Genomic DNA, 16,588 nt, shown 5'->3' with positions numbered 1-16,588 from the left:
AAAAAATAGGGATGTCTGAGTGGCTTAGTCGGTTAAGCGTCTGCCTTTGGCTCAGGTCATGATCCCAGGATGGAGCCGGCTTTGGGCTCTTTACTCAGCGGGGAACCTGATTCTCCCTCTGCCTGCCACTCCCCCTACTTGTGCTCTCTCTCTGACAAATAAATACATTTTTTTAAAAAATAAAAATAATTAAAAGTCGATTGTAAAGTCTGGCCAGACTGATCAGAAGCAGCCTTTCTGGATCCTGTCCTCTACACTTCCCTCTCATCATTGACCCCAAGGATCCTTTTTTTTAGATTTTATTTATTTATTTGACAGAGAGAGAGACAGCGAGAGCAGGAACACAAGCAGGGGGAGTGGGAGAGGGAGAAGCAGGCTTCCTGCCGAGCAGGGAGCCTGATGTGGGACTCGATTCCAGGACTCTGGGATCATGACCTGAGCCGAAGGCAGATGCTTAACGACTGAGCCACCCAGGCGCCCCCCAAGGATCCTTTTTACAAGCCTGTATTTTGTGAGGTATTTGCGATTTATTTGTTTTTCCACTAGAGAAGAACTGTGTTTAGAGCAAAGGAGTTTTCTTTTCTTCCTGTCTCTGGGGCACCCAGCACAGGGCGGGTCACATTGCCTGTACTCAAACACTGTCTGTACAATGACTCAACATAAGAAAGATTATAAAGGTCCTGTACTACTCAGAGCTCTGAAGCACCTGACCGGTTTACAAGGCACTCGCTTCCCCTTACCTCATCTGATGTTTGCATCAGCCCCTAGCAACGATGAAGCAGTGGTCACTTTACAGATTTTCATAGATCATTTGTAAGATTTTCTAAGCGAGAACACCGAGGCTCAAAGAACGGATCACTTCCAAGTGACAGGACCCAGGTGTTTGCGCACCAAACCTTTTCCCCGACACAAGTGTCCCAACCGAGTGGGAGCTCAACATGACGTTTGTTAAAAATAAATGGTTGAAAGTCACAGAAAGGTGAGCACAGTGGTAACTATTCACCATCCTGGGCCTTGAAGAGCTCAGTCCTGACGTAGGAAAGTGTGTGCTACACGCAGAAGGAATTCCGCCCCTACTGATTTATTTTTTTTAAGGTGGTATTTAAGGAAGCAATAGCTCATCTACGGAAAAAGTGAGCCATTCAAAGAAGCTTGCCTTTGAGGCCGTCGGGAGCCGCGGCACGAGCGGCGCCGGTGCAGGGTGTCCAAGCAGAGGCTTGGGTGGGCGCCAGGTGTGACCTTCCCCGACGAAGCCCCCAGCCCAGGGCGCACCAGGCGACAGACGCTCTCTCGGAGGAGCGCCGCGGGCTCGGCGGGGGCTTCGCTCCGACGCCCGCTCCTGATGCGCCGCGGGCACCCCCACCGCGGTAATACCCAAGCCTGGCCGAGTCTCCTGGTGCCACTGACCCTTGGCTCGTCTTCTGCTGGGGGTGGGGGCGGGGCATTTCCTCCGAGTCGCACTGGAGCCTTTGGCTTGAGTTTCACGCTCATCCGCCCACTCATCGCTGAAAAATGCAGTTCAGCCCCGAAAAAGGGCCGCGCCTTTGCGGGGACAGCGGTGTTGCACAGGCCGCGGAAAATGACTGGGTCCCCGAGGTTCGTAGTCGGGCGGCGACTGGCTGGCGGAGGGCGCGGCTTCCGCCCGGCACCACCAACCCTACCCAGAGTCTCCCCTTGGACCTACAGCACCCCAGTCCCTCCCTCTCTGTGCGCTCTGAAAATGGAAATAGGACCAGCAGTGCTGTTCGCAATAGCCCCAAACCGACAGCAACCGAAATGTCCTTCCCTAAGGACCTAGGTGACACGCACGTTTGCGCACCCCTTGGGTCCTTGGGAAGAACCAAGTAGAACAAGGTGCGCTTGCAAGGAAAGACCCTCCAAGATGTAGTGAGTAAAAAAGCATGTCGCAGAAAAATACTGCAACACCGTTTTAAACAGTACATCTAGGTGAGTATATACACACATAGAGTGCTGCAGAGAGAAAGCTCTGGAAGGGCACACCTAAAAGTGAGCTGGAAGAGTAAAGTGTGAATCTCAGTTTCTAAAAACTGCTTTTAAACTACCATATATTCATTTATTACCCGTGCGAGCTTTTTTTTTTTTTCAAAAATAAACTCTTTTAGAATAGTTTTATATTTACAGAAAAAATGAGAAGTTAACACTTGGTTTCTTCTATTATTAGCATTTCCTATTAGCATGGTGCTTTTGCTACTGTGAAGGAGCCAATAGTGATGCTTTATTATTAACTGACGTCCATAGTTTATTTAGGTTTCCTTAGTTTTTCTCTAATGCCCTTTTACCAGGATCCCCTCCAGGATGCCACACTACATTATTTTCCTATCTCCTTAGGCTTTTCTTGGCTATATTCTTGGGAGGAAGACCACATGGGCACATCGTATCACTAATGATTTATCTCTCTTGACGTTGACCTTGATCACTTAGCTAAGGTAGTTTGTCGGGTCTCTCCACTATAAAGCTACTCTCCCCACCCCCACCTCCATACTGTTGCATGACCTTCCTATTGTGGAAAGCGCTCTTTACCTGAAGGAGAGTCGCTAACAATGGTACACAGGGCTGGAGGGGGCTTGGGGAATACCCACCCGGAGAACGCGGCTCAGGGCGCGACTGACGGAGGAGGCGGGCGTAGCGGGGGACTCCTCGCCGACCTCCCGGCACCGGCGGAATCCCCTCCCGGTCCAACAGCGCCAGAAGGCCTGCGATTTGTCCCCGCGCCCCAGGAAGCGTCTCTCTGCGGGTTAGCCCTCCAGGCAATCACCTGGGGGCGGGACCGCGCTCCGGCCCCACCCCTCGCCCCGCCCTGCCCCCAACGCGAGAGGCTCCGCCCCGGGGCGCGCTGGGCCACCGCCGAGTTTTCCGCCCGGCGGGCTCCTCCTCCGGCCCGGCCCTGACGGTTGCGACGCTCGAGGAGTACCCCGAGTGCCCCGAGAGCCGGAGTGGGACAGAGCTCCAGGCCGACCGAGGCGCCGCGGCCGGGACGCCCGCGGAGACAGCCGCCGCTGCCCGCGGCCCCGTTCGCCCCTCGCGGCCCCCACCCCTGTGGTCAGTGGTCAGTGGCCCGGTAAGTGAGGGCTCCCCGGCCCGCCGGAGGCACGGGGCGGGGCGGCGGCAAGGGACCGGGTGGCGGCAGAGCGCCGCGGCCCGGCCGGTGAGCCCCGTACCGCCCGGCGCCGGCTCCCGCCGGGGCCCTGCGGCTTCCAGGTTGCACGGCGGCACAGCGGTTGGGGGGGGGGGGGATGGTGGTGTCGGGCTGTCGCGCTGGGTCCCGACGGGCTGCGTCGGCCCGGCTGCCCTGGCTCGATCGGCCGCGGGGGGCTGCCCTCCCTGTGGGGTGGGCGGTGCACAGGCCGGCCCCCTGTGGCCAGGGCCTCGTGACTGTGCTGCGCGGCTGGGGTCGGGGGTTCAGCCCCTCCTGGGTGGGCGTGGGACGACTGGGTGAACTTGCGACCAGGTGAACCTGCGACCAGAAGGCGACTGGCTGGTATGGGGATGGCCGGTGGCCCGTGCCCCTCTGACCCAGCCGAGTTCTCGAGAGTGTAGGTGCCCTTCCGGCCTGTGCTAAGGAGAGCTCGCAGAGGAGGCTGGCTTCATGAACTTTCTTCCTGAACCGGGAGGACGCAAATCCTGGGAGCTGCTGCTGTTGGAGATTATTTGTAAGGCCCTTTGAGAGAATGCGGAACCATCCCGGGCTCTGTGTTCACCTGTGTGTTTACCCTCTCTGACTTTCCTCTTGAGCTACAGTTTCAGGGAGGGATTCTTGAACTCTTCTCTCTCCCTGGGCTCTACCTAGCCTGATGAAGGCTTAAAAGGGCAGAAACCCAGTTTATTGGTTTAAAGGACAGTTGCAAAGTTCCCCTTCCGAGGAGAGAAGTTAAGCTAGCCAGTTCTAGCCCAAGCAAGTTACAGTTGGTCCCCAGGGACATTTCTCTCCGCTCCCCCCCATCAGTGACCTTGCTTTGCTTTGGGTATCCAAGGTATCCAGCCACTCTGCTCTCTCTCCCGATCCCCTCTCCCCCACGCTTTACTTCTGGCTGCCCTGACCAGGGATGAGCCTCTTCCCTGCTCCCACAACAGGAACAAAAGCTTGCAGGGGAGGGCAAGGCTGGGTCCAGGAGCTGGACAGGCAGGGTGTGTTCTTTTGCTCACTCCTAAATGGCTCTCATTATGTTCCTTCATTCCTTCCTTGCTTCAATCCATTGTTGGGGATTCCAGGAAGATTAACAGTGCTCCTTCCCTCAAGGCACACTCCTGTGCTTCTAGGTGGTCCCTGACAAGACAGACCAGGTGAGGTGCCAGGGAAGTCTGTTGCCCCTGGCATTGGGTGCTCAGTACCTCAGGGTCCTGCATCCCTCCATAGTCTTATCTCTTACTAGTCTCTGTGCCTTGGTTTCCTCATCTTTAAAGTGGGGGTAATAATACCTACGTGACAGGGGCATTGTGAGGATTAAATGAGTTAATACTTTACAACCATACAGCCCAGGCACTGAGCTGAAATGGTGACTGTTAGGCCATACCTGTGTGCTTTAGGTGGATGTCATCCACATGGGGTAAAGCTTACGGCAGGGCCTGGGACAGAAGTGTCAACAATAATAATACAGTAATAATAGCTGTCGTTTCTTTCCTGCAGCTGGAGGTCCAAATTGAACTGCTCTCCTGCTAGTTCCTCTGTTGTAGTTCATGTTGTTCTGCCCTCCTGGAATGCCCTCCTCCCCCATCTCTGCCCATGATTCCCCACCCTCCTGGGAGCCATCCAGGGGCCTGCTCCTAGGAGGAAAGGACAAGACATACTCTGAGCCCACGCAGCCCTCCTCCTCCACTCCTTTGGCATCACTTCTCCCTACTTGCCTTGCTTAGTATTTGTATGGCCACGTGTCTTATCTCTGCCCTGTCCTTTGTCTTTGGACGGCAGGGGCTGTTTCTTACTCCTCTCCTGGTCTCACAGCACCCAGGACAGGCCTTGCCTAATATATGTGCTCAGCAGAATTTCACTGCGCATAAGAGGCAGGCCCAGAAAGTAAGGTTTTCCTTGATCTTAGACCTTGAAGGCTGGGTTTGAGTAGGCAACAAAAGAGAGCCTGAGATGGAAATAGTCCAGATTGAGAGGTGGCAGTAGGGGCTGCCTGAGAGGCCCCTTTGATTCCCTTATGGAGCCAGGGCAAGGGTAACAGATAGGGCCCACCCTGGATTGCTGTACCTAGAAGGCCAAGATCGATTAGTGATGCCTTGCTCATGTGATTCTGGGGAGGATGGGTAGTTTGGAGTGACAGGAGTTAAGAATCCAGCCAGAATAGGTTAGTGTGGGTTCTTGGGAATTCACTGCAGTACAGAGAGACAAAAAGCCGGTGTAGGCAGGAAGTGAATGTAGAAAGGAAATCTGCACCGAGTGCTGGGGATCTGTGCGGAGAACCCAGGGCCTTTCTAGAGCTCTCTCCCTCCTTCCTCTTGGATTCACCTCCTTCGTTCCTCTCTCCTTAAGCCTGAGGCAGCTTCTGGCACTTGATCCCATGGCGGGGGGCACTCGGGGAAGAGTCTGTGTGCTGGTGTCCTTCACAGTCCCAGCCAAGCAGGCAGACTCAGGTCTTTCTGGACTTTTCCCTACAACACCTACTGATGCCATTGTCCCCTGGTGCATCAGGAATTTGAGTGATCCTGGATAGGAAAGCTCTTAGGGGAAATGAAGAAACTGAAGTTTCTTTGTTGGGAATTTGCAATTTCACAAGGAGTTGTTGAAATTCAGTGGAGCTTTCTAATAATGGCTGAAACCGCACCACAGTAGGCCTGCTGACCCTGGCCCCAGCACCGCATGAAATGAGGGTCTGATGTCAGCCGGTGGTTTGAATTTGGGAGGATCCTAACAGTACATAGGGCCCTAACAGTAACTCGAACATGCTGATGGGAGAAAGTAATGGGTGAGGGCAACCGAGGACTCAGGAATCAAGAGTTCTCATCCGTTTTGGGTCACTGGGACAAGTTGTGGAGCCACACAGGGTCCTAGTGTTCTGGATGGTAAAATGCCTACCTCATATGGTTGTTTGCAGAATCTGGTGAGATGTTTGCAGAGGGGGTTTAAGATCAGTCAGGGTGTGATCATGACAATGTTAATCTCTTGGGTGCATTACTGCAAGAACCCTTGAGATGGGCTGGAGTGTGCAGATGGCTGACGCCTGGCTCTGTGATCCCTTAGTGTCTGATCTTCCAGGGGCTTGTGCTCCTGAAAGTCCCACTGCCTCAGCAGAAAAGAAGGGAAGAATTGCTCCTGAAATTGCAAGGGAAGTCTGGTGTCCCCAGCCTTTGTCACCTGGAGCTTGGGGGGAGGCTGGCTGGGAGGATCATGAGCTGAGATGAATCGGAATGAAGGTGGAGAGGAGAAACCCAGAGGGGCTTAGCTGGGCAGGGGGAGCATGTAGCAGATTAAGCCTGGGAGTGGCATCTCTGGGGGGGGAAGGGTGTTAATGTGGGGGTGGGGGTGCTGGTGATAGCAGATGTGAGTTTGCCATGTTCACCTAAAAGGTCACGGCTATTTTTAGGAAGTGGGTGACAAGGCATGTTTCTGTTGAACCAACATTAATGAGTACCCACTGTTTGCCAGGCCCTATGCTACGTGCACAAAAGCACCAGTCCACCCCACCCACCCTAGGTTGTCTGCTTGGATTCCCCAGAGACATGGGATACTTACTGGATGAGAACCAGGTCTGGAGGGTGGGCAAGATCATGATCGTGAATTCAGTTTTGGACATGGAGCATTTGAGGTGCCATTGGGGAACCGAGTAGGCAGCTGTGTCTGGGCTAGAGAGACATTTTTATCTGCTATAAAGACATTGTATCTGCTATAAAGGACATGATGAGATTGAAGAACTCACCTTGAACAGCTGAGTAAAGGAACTGTGAGCCAGGAAGGAGCTAGAAAAAGAGCAGTCCATGAAGGGGAAGGAAGAACCGGACAGTGTGAGGTCGCAGGAGCCAGGGCGAGTCCACTTCAGTAGGAGGGAGTGGCCGGTGGTGGCTGTTGTTGCTGTGGGAAGTGACAAGGGGGACACTCAGCACGTTAGCTATGGCTGTTCTGCTGGGGTGTTGGTGTAGAAGCCAGATCGGAGTGAATGGGCGGAGGAGTTGCAGGAGTGCAGATCTGGCCATGCTGAGTGTAGACAAGCTTTGAAGGAGAGGGACTGGGTGGTGCTGGGGGAGGCCCGCACTGAAGGGGTGTCTGTTTCTGTTTCTCAGCTCATCCTTTTCCCATTCCACCCGGAGGAGTTAGCAGTGTGGGTGGCCTGCAGCCCAGGGGTCCCCCCTCCATCCCTCTGTGTCGTATGGACACAGGCACCTATAAAGGTTTGCTTCTTCTTCTTCCTTTTTTTAAAGATTTTATTTATTTGAGAGAGCGAGAGAGAAAGCACAAGCAGGGGGAGGAGGAACAGGAGAGGGAGAAGCAGACTCCCCACTGAGCAGGGAGCCTGATGCAGGGCTCGATCCCAGGACCCTGGGATCATGACCTGAGCCGAAGGCAGACGCTTAACCGACTGAGTCACCCAGGGGTCCTTGTAAAGGTTTGCTTCTTTCACAGAATGGATTCATGCTGCACACCTTACTCCGCAGCTTGTGGTTTTGATTAGTTTATCACGGGCAGTAACTCTGGGTGAGCGGTGCTCAGGGTCAGTAGCCACTGTAGAATGTTCTATAGTGCAGAGGGACCACAGTTTATACAACCTTTCCCTTATTGATGGGTGTTGAGACCACTGACTGTTTTTATAATTTGAAATAGTATTGGAATAAACAACCTATAGGACCCTGATTGGGATGTCATTGAATGTATTTATAAGGAAGAGTTGACATTTTTATATTAATTTTTCCAAATCAGGGACAGATCACAGGCCTTGTAATACATCTTTAGTAGATATTATGAATGGTATTCCAACTGGATTTGCTAACCAGATAATTTTTTTGTATCCTTTCCACTTTTTTTCTGTTTCTTGGTCATTAATTTCAACCTTTATCATTATTCATTCCTTCTTACTTTTGGCTTATTTTGTTGCTCCACTTTTAATATCTAAATTGGTTCGTTTATATTCTTAGTCTTTTACTTTGATTTAAAAAGCATGTAAAGTGGGGCGCTTGGGTGGCTCAGTCGTTAAGCATCTGCCTTCTGCTCAGGTCATGATCCCAGGGTCCTGGGATCGAGCCCCGCATTGGGTTCCCTGCTCAGCGGGAAGCCTGCTTCTCCCTCTCCCACTCCCCTTGCTTATGTTCCCTCTCTCGCTGTGTAGCTCTCTGTCAAATAAATAAAATCTTAAAAAAAAAAAAATAAAAAGCATGTAAAGCTCAACATTTTTCATGTGTAGACAGCTCTAGCTGGTGGGCCTTTGAAAGGCTCACCATTCTGTTCCTTTATGGTCACCATGTAGATCAGGGATTTTTTTTTTTTTTAAGTTTGTTTGTTTATTTAAGTGGTCTCTACACCCAACACAGGCCTCAAACTCATGACCCTGAGATCAAGAGTCACACATTCTTCCAGCTGAGCCAGCCAGCTGCCCTGCCATGTAGATCGGTCTTGATCCAAGGATGTTTTAGAAGACAGCATCCTGAATTTCTAAGTGGTTTTGTGGGGAGTATGATCACATTTTAATGTGGACTGCTGGTTTTATTGGGTTATGATTAGTGAATGTGATCAGCAAAATTTCTTCTCGCTGGGCTGTATTAAGATTTTCTTTGTGGCGGGCGCCTGGGTGGCTCAGTTCTTTAAGCGACTGCCTTCGGCTCAGGTCATGATCCTGGAGTCCTGGGATCGAGTCCCACATCGGGCTCCCTGCTTAGCAGGGAGTCTGCTTCTCCCTCTGACCTTCTTACCTCTCGTGCTATCTCTCATTCTCTCTCACTCAAATAAATGAGAAAAAAAGATTTTCTTTGTGGCAACTATATGATCCATACCAGAAGGTTTCACGGACAAGAAAGGCTATGTATTCTCTTTGGGGCACAGACTGTAGATATATCTGTTAACTTGAGCTTGCCTGCCTTTCCTTGCGTTATTGGTCTGTCAAATTCTGAGAGATGTTCCAAAAATTCTCACTATAATCTCTATTTAAGTCAGGCTGTACTTATATTTGTTCTAGATGTAGTAATCTGACATCCATGTTTGGTGTATGCAGGTTTATCAAGCTTATCTTTGCTTGGATGCAACAGCGGGGGATGGCTACATGCCACGTTATCTGTGGTTTAGGAGACTATATTGCCAAGGGTCTGGGAAAATCCTTTCTTCTTTACAGACCTAAAATGAACAAATAAGTGTATTTTGTAAGACAGTAAGTGAAAGGCTCAGAAACATAGAGGCAGGCATCAGCCAGAGAGGGTTTACACCAGGGCCTGTTTCAGTTCAGGCTTACGGAGAGCAAGTGGTGCTCGGATCTCCCCCACCTGCTTCTCAGCTCCCCGATTGTCATGAAATAATCCGGTCCCAATGGTCCCCACGATAGTCAACTTCTTAGGAGGGATGGGTATAATAATAATTGCCTGCAAGCTCTGGGGACAGGCCCAAGTACTACTTCTCTCCCTTTGTGGTTCTTGCTCCTTCCTTTGCATCTACAGACAGGGACAGCTCTGACTGGCAATTACACTGTTCCTTCCTCGTTTGCGACAGCACAGGGCCTTTCTCCATTCTGCAAGGGATGTGACAAAATAGTCAGTACACAAAAATGTCCCAAGGCCAAATGTGAGCTATGAAGACTTGGGCCCTGGCCTGGGTGGCTCAGTCAGTTGAACATCCGACTCTTGGTTTCGGCTCGGGTGATGATCTCAGGGTCATGGGATCGAGCCCCGTGTCGGGCTCCAGGGTCAGCGGGGAGTCTACTGGAGCTTCTCTCCCTCTGCCTACCCCCTCTAAAAAAAATAAAAAATAAAGACTTGGGCTCCCAAGTCTTAGGCTCTTTTCTGTGCTTGTGTTTTAAGTCACATCAATGGGTTTGAGGGAAAATCCTAGTGAGTAGTGTCAAAGTCCTGTGTTTTCAGGTAAAGGCAAGTGGCTGAAAATGGACTAGAAAAAAACCTCAGCCTGCTGAGGCAGGATTGTTGAAAAGTCCCCAACATATTTTTAATATAAATATTTCCACTTCTCATTTTCCTTTGTGTTCACTTAATATGTCTTTGCCAGCCCTTAATTTTTAATCTTTCTTTTTCAGTGTTGGGGCACCTGGGTGGCAGTCTGTTGAGCGTCCAACTCTTGGTTTCAGCTCAGTTCATGATCTCAGGGTTGTGGGATCGAGCTCCATGGCGGGCTCCACACTGAGTGTGAGCATGGAGCTTGCTTGAGATTCTCTCTCTTCCTCTCCCCTTCCCCTGCTTGTGCGTTCTCTCTCTCAAATAAATAAATCTTAAAAAAAAAAAAAAGATGATGTTTCTTTTGTGCTCAGCACATGACTGGGGTTGGAGGATGGCAAAAGGCAGTGATAACAACAAACCAAATTTGGTGGTTTCTGTCTTTGATAGAGAATTCAGACTGTTCACATACCAGATATTCTTGATTTTATTCCTTGCATCTTGTTTTCTGTTTATTATTTATTATACTTAGGTGTTCTTTCTGTCCTGATTTCTGCTGACTTGGGTAGGTTTCTCATCATCCCTCTTCCCTACCTCTCCTACATTACGATTCAGGTTTGGTCGTGGATTAAGAGAGGAGCTCCCCTCTCTCTTCAGAAATTGGAGGCCAGGGTCAATGTCTGCTCCATGAGGTCGTCCTGGCACCAGGCTCCTTGTGTAAAACTGCCCCCAGCATTCTCTAGGGCTGAGGTTTTCAAATGTGAGCATATGTAAGAATAATCGGCAAGGTTTGTTAAAACACAGATTTCTGGGGCCCACCCTTAACGGCTCTGATTTAGGAAGTCTGGGGTGAGGCCTGGGAATCTTCATTTTTGACAACCACCCCCGCTGTTGCATCCATGTGGGGACCATCCCGGATAGCACTGCTCCAAGGGCTTCCCTTCACCCATGTGACCCGGGGCAGCTGATTTGCAGGGCCGGGCCCTGCCTGGTTACCAGGAAGCCTTGGAAACTAGTCCTTATTTGAGGCTACCGTGTGCCAGGCAACGGTTTGTGTTCTGTGCCGGAAGTAAGAGAGGGCAGATGGTTGCAGGGGACAACCAGAAGTTCCTGGGACACCACCCACTGCTGTCCTTAATTTGAAACTCCTGCTGCGCTTAATTTGAAACTTCAGCCTTGCCATCGGCCAAGCCGCTATTCCTTAGGTCAGGAAGCGGGAATGGCCTGTCGCGACGGTGTCAAAGCCAGCAGGCAGCGCGGGGCACGGCCACCGCCACCCCGTGGGCTGGCGCACAAACGACCAGTAGCTGCTGCCACCGCTTTGCTGAGGCTCTGAGGACCCTCGCTCCTTCTAGGCTGCCGCCGCCCTCACCACCCCGCCCCAGAGTCTGGTCACTTCTTCATTTTGTCTCTCCCAGGGTAGCCTTTACATTTCCCCAGCCGGTGGGGGGGGGCACCCAGAAGGGAGCTGAGTGGAGGGAGCCGGCGTGGGCCGTGCCTGCGTCCGACCGGAAGTCCGGGGACATGCTTCCGGTCTGTGTCCTGCCTCCAGCCAATCCTGAGACGGCAGGCAGATCCCCTCTGCCCTCGGGGCCTCGGCTCCCCACCGTAGTGAAACAGGCCGGTTGAAGCAAATGATTTCATGAAGGCCACTTCCAGGTCCAGTATTGTAGGATTCCTGTGTAAGCCAATGCCAGGGCACCGGGAACTGACTTTTATTTCTAGGACGTGTCTTTCAGAACTCGCTCGCTCAAGTTCAGCCCTGTGGTAAGGCTTCAACACTACCCCATTGCTCCTCGCCCAGCCTCCCTTGTCCGGAGCATCTCCAGGCTGCTCAGCCCCAGGTGCCAGCCCTCCGAGGGCAGTCTGAGGCACGGCCTGGCTAATGATTGACGTAGGCTCCGGCGAGTCTTACTTCATGGCCTGTGGGTGGGGAGTTCAATGATTAACAGCACCTTGTGCAGGCTTTTTGTTCAGTGCCTGGGAAAATATGGTCAGGGTTGGGGAGTGCTGCCTGGGGCTCTCTGGCTTGTTTCTGTGGCTTCATGGCACTGTGCCCGCACCCGAGAGGTGAGGCAGATCCCCATGAGGGCAGGGCCCTGGGGCTCTGCCGTCCCTCCAGCGGATGAGGCCGCTTACGCCCTTCCTAGCAGAGTTAGGGATGTTCATACACCCTCAAAACACTTGCAGTCCTGCCTTGCTTGGTGTGGGAGGGAGAGAAGAGACTGTCCTTGCTGTGTCGTCCTCTCTGCCCCTGGAGTTCCTGGAGCCTATGCCCCAGAAGCTCTGACCAAAGAGGCCATCAGAACAGGTGCCACCCAGGATGTGGAAGAGATGAATCAGGGTCCACTGGTGTCCTGTCGCTGTGGCCAGCCCTGTGCGAGCCAGGGGCAGGAAGGGGAGAGGCCTGTCCTACAGCCTGGGCTCTGCGTCTTGCACTGAGAGGCCTAAGAAATCGTAATTCTGGCTCTGACACCAGTTGGGTGTGTGACCCTAGCTTGTCAGTATCATCTCTGAGCCCTGGTTCCCTTGAGGTGGTCATATCTATCTTGTAGGAACATTGTGAAGATGAATGAGGTGATATATAATGAGGTAATACATGTCTCTATCATAGGTATTGGGAAAAGGGGAGTATTGTTCGTATACTAGAGGATATAGAAAACATTTTAGGCCAAGTGCTGTAAGTTCCAGGAAGAGCAATCATTAGGGGTGGAGAGATCACGGTGGGCTTCCTGAAGGAGGTGGGGCTCTATCTTGGCTAAAGGAAGGCCAAAATTGACACAGGCTTAAGGAAGGCATAAAGGAGCCAAGGAAGACAGACCGGGTAGAGGGAACTGACTGAGCAGAAGTCCTGAAGATAGAAAGTGCCACAAGCATGTAGTTCCTGTGATTCTTTCCATCACACATACACCTCCAGGAACCTGCCATTTTCTTGCCATGGCACAGTGTAACTCTTGGCCCAGGGCCCTTTGGCAGAGCTTAGGATCCCCCCTGCACAGGGGTAAGCCCATGCCTGAGATCTGAAAGAGAATCTTCTCTACTGTGATCTGTAGGCTCGGGATCTCTTTCCACTTCCAGCAGCAAAAGGTTGGCCGGAGACTTTGTCACCCTTAGAAGAGAAGCTGCTGGTAAGTGTTATTTGAAGGAAAGGTTTCCTGGGGATTCTAGGTGAGGCTGGGGGGCCTCAACCAGTTGGTACTGGAATAGATACTCTCTCGTGTCTTCTAGGTTTGAAGGGACTGAGCTTCTCCCAAGCCATTTGAACAGGCACTCCCTGCTGCCTTGCATCCTAGTCCTCCCCATCACCCCTCTTCCCCCAATTCACTGTGAGCGAGGATCTGTGACAGGCTGTGGGCTTTCGGATGGCTTGTTGCCTCTTAACTGGCAGGGCCCTGGGTGATGTCGTCTGTCCCTTTGACTACACGTGCAGGTGCCTGCAGGGAGAGCCCAGCTTGGGATGGTGGGCAGCTGAAGTAGGCACACCTAGCTGAAGGGGTGGTCGCTGCCTCCCTAGCTGTGTGCTGCCACAAGGAAATGTAGGACCTGTGTTGCCAGATCTCCTATTTTCCATTAAAAAAAAATTTTAAGTCAGGCCCAGCTCTTTTATAGCCCCCTCCCCTCCCCCCCAGGAAATAAATATGAACTTCAAAACCCTCATGGAGCCCCAGGTTTTGGGCAGCACAAGTCCACAACCATGGACTCCTTGCAGGCTCACCCATTTAATAAGTGAGGAAGAAAGATGCCCAGAAGAGCCTTAGGTTGGTCAAAACCCATCAGAGAGAAGCCAGTTCTCTAGACTCTTCTCCCACCTTCCTCTCCCAAAGAATGCATTTCCTGATCTCTGCCATAATCTCCATTCTTCCTAGGAATGGCTCTTAAACCCCTTGTGGGTAACTTCCTGCAACTGCTCTATTGTATTTATGTCCCCAGGCAGAGGGAAAGCCTGCTGCAGGCCAGGACTTTTGTTTTATCCTATCCTCCTCTTTCCCCAGGTAGCCTAGCCCAGCCCTGGGTGCCTGTCTGAGCCCTGAAGTGGAATTACTGTGAAGATAATGGAATGTAAGCTTCAGCTTCAGGAGGCCCCCTCCCCCCACCTCACTTGTCAGGGAGGGGTCCTAGCAGTGAATTCGCAGAGTCCTAGCAATGTTGTGTATTCATTTTCTTAAAGAAGACCCCCAAAAATCGTATGAGCTCCAGGCTCCGCAAAACCGGGACCGACCCCTGTAGATGCGGTGACTGGTTGGCATCCTGTCTTTTGGACAGTGAGCTCTTATTTTGGGCACAGGAAGTGGGGGGTCCTGGGCCAGCCCTCTTAGGATCTTGCTGTGTCACCTGGGCATGTCACTTCCTCCTCTCTGGTTGTCAGTTTCCCCCTTTGTGAAATGAGAGCCGAGGTGGCATGGGTAGGAATGAACTGAGTCATTGCTAGGGCTGAGTGAGCTCCCGTGCTCCAGCTGCATGGTCCTGGCGGGTTGGGGTGTGATTGCCCCGCCCATGTAGACTACACTGCCAACCTTTGCCCTCCCCAGAACATTTGCATTGCTGGCTGGGTGTGTCTGGCCTGGCCACACACAACCTCTCACAGCCCCCAGCTTCACCATGGTGATTCGTGTTGACGGATAATACAAGGGAGCAAAGCTTTATTGAGCTTTTATTCCCAGACCTGCAGGAGAGGCAAGCACCTGGTCCTTCCTTTCTCAGTTGGAATAGTTGATTTTGTGGTCTTGGTGGTTTATTGCTTCCCTTGTCAAAGGAAGCCTCCTGGGTTACGTAGACTTGCACACGGATCTTTTATACAAGGAGAGCAGAGGCCTTTTCAGAGAGAACACCATAGAAGGATCTGGAAGGAAGGAGATCACTGTCCATGTTAGTTTTCTGTTGTTGCCATAACAAATTACCACAGACTTAGTGGCTTAGAATCACACAACTTATTTTGGTGGTAAAATATACATAACATAAAACCTACCATTTTCAGCATTTTTTAAAAAAGCGTGTAGTTCCAAGGCACCAAGGACATTCACACTGTTGTGCAGCCATCAGCAGCACCCATCTGTAGAACTTTTCCATCTTCCCCAACTCAAGCTCTGTCCATGAAACAGAAGCTCCCCAGACCCCCCTCCTCCCCACCCCCCGCCACCACAGTCCTCTCCATCTGCATTGCGCTGCTCCAAGCACCTCCCAGGAGTGGAATCACACAGTGTTTGTCTGTCCGTAATGGGCTGATTTCTCTGCGCGATGTCCTGTCATAGCACCTGTTTCAATCTCCTTCCTTTTTAAGGCCGAATAGTATTCTCTTCTGTGTTCTCCACTGCGTTTTGTTTATCCATCCCTTTGGATGGACATTTGGGTGCTTTCCACCTTTGGGCACTTATAAATACTGCTGCTGCAAGCTGTGGTCTCCATAGGTTCGGGGCCCTGCTTTCAGGTAAGTGCACCCGCCGTACTCTTTGCCACAGCGGTTGAGCTGTTTACCACACCACATTTCTGTCTGACACTCTTGTCTCACGCATCTCCTGGTGTTTGTGGGTGGGGTGGTATCTTTTCTGGAGGCTCTGGAGGAGAATGCACCCTCGTCTTTTGCAGCTTCTAGAGGCCATCTGCATTCCTTGGCTCGTGGCCGCTTCCTCCATGGTTGGAATCCCTCTCATGCGTCGGATCTCTCCTCCTCATTTTTTCTTTTCATCCTTAATCAACCGGGAAGGGGTCTCTGCTCGGGAAAGGACTCATGTAATTACGTTGGGCCCACCTGGATGGTCTAGGAGACCCTCCCCATCTCAAGATTGGCAATCTTCACCACACCTGTGAAGTCCCTTTGGCATGTCAGTCACATGTTCACAGACTCTGGGGGATCAGGGTGTAGACTGTCTGGGATATATTTTTTTTAAATTTATTTGAGAGGGAGAGGGAGAGAGAACCCCAGGGAGGCTCCGTGCTGAGCATGGAGACCAACACTAGGCTTGACCCCATGATCCCGAGATCACGACCTGAGCCAAAACTAAGAGTCAGATGCTCAACTGACTCCGCCCCCTAGGCGCACCTGGGATATTTTTGAAGGACCTCATCAAGGAACCTGATGGTGCCCTGATCTCGGGCCTTGAAAAGCCCTCCGCTGCACCCCTTCTCCTCAGCATTGTCCTGAGACACCCCATAATCGTACAGTTGGTGAGGCATACTCCTACTCTGTGGGCTGGACACCTGATACCAGACACTGAACGATTTGGGTGTATGTCCAGGATCTTTAATGACCCTTTCCAAACATCAGAGCCTGTCCTCTTTGGCCACTTGGGAGACACCAGCGCTGTGTGAGTTGGTCACAGAGTTAAGAGAGCTGTCCCATACTTTACAAAGATCTTTTCTTTTTTTACTTCATTCAGTCCTCATATAACTCCAAGGGAGGTGGGCTGGTCATATCTTTGCAGACAGCATGGAAGTTCAGAGAGGTAAAGTTACCCCGGGAAGGTCACACAGCAAGTGGTAGAGCCAGGACCCAGACCATAGGTTCCAAGCTAATGCTTCTGAGGGAACAAGTTAAAACTAACGGAGCACC

At 51.7% G+C, this 16,588-nt stretch overlaps 1 protein-coding gene and 1 long non-coding RNA gene across 2 annotated transcripts in view; one reads left to right on the top strand and one right to left on the bottom strand.

Moving 5' to 3' along the window:
- LOC145722190 (uncharacterized) overlaps window positions 1–2,821 on the bottom strand; it is a 9,957-nt gene extending 7,136 nt beyond the window's left edge. Inside the window, exon 1 of the long non-coding RNA XR_014146283.1 lies at window positions 741–2,821. This is a non-coding gene — a long non-coding RNA (uncharacterized LOC145722190). The remainder of the gene's footprint in view (window positions 1–740) is intronic.
- Window positions 2,822–2,882: 61 nt separating this feature from the next.
- The window catches only part of ANXA11 (annexin A11), a 41,365-nt gene continuing 27,659 nt past the window's right edge, over window positions 2,883–16,588 (top strand). The window contains exon 1 of the mRNA XM_081824002.1: window positions 2,883–3,079. The gene's annotated coding sequence lies outside the window, so the exon portion shown is untranslated. The remainder of the gene's footprint in view (window positions 3,080–16,588) is intronic.

The sequence above is a fragment of the Leptonychotes weddellii genome, chromosome 6 (genome assembly GCF_054177405.1).
Source record: "Leptonychotes weddellii isolate Sample4059 chromosome 6, ASM5417740v2, whole genome shotgun sequence".
Classification (NCBI taxonomy): domain Eukaryota; kingdom Metazoa; phylum Chordata; class Mammalia; order Carnivora; family Phocidae; genus Leptonychotes; species Leptonychotes weddellii.
Note: the sequence above shows the minus strand (reverse complement) of the source record. Positions and strands in the feature narration are given on the sequence as shown.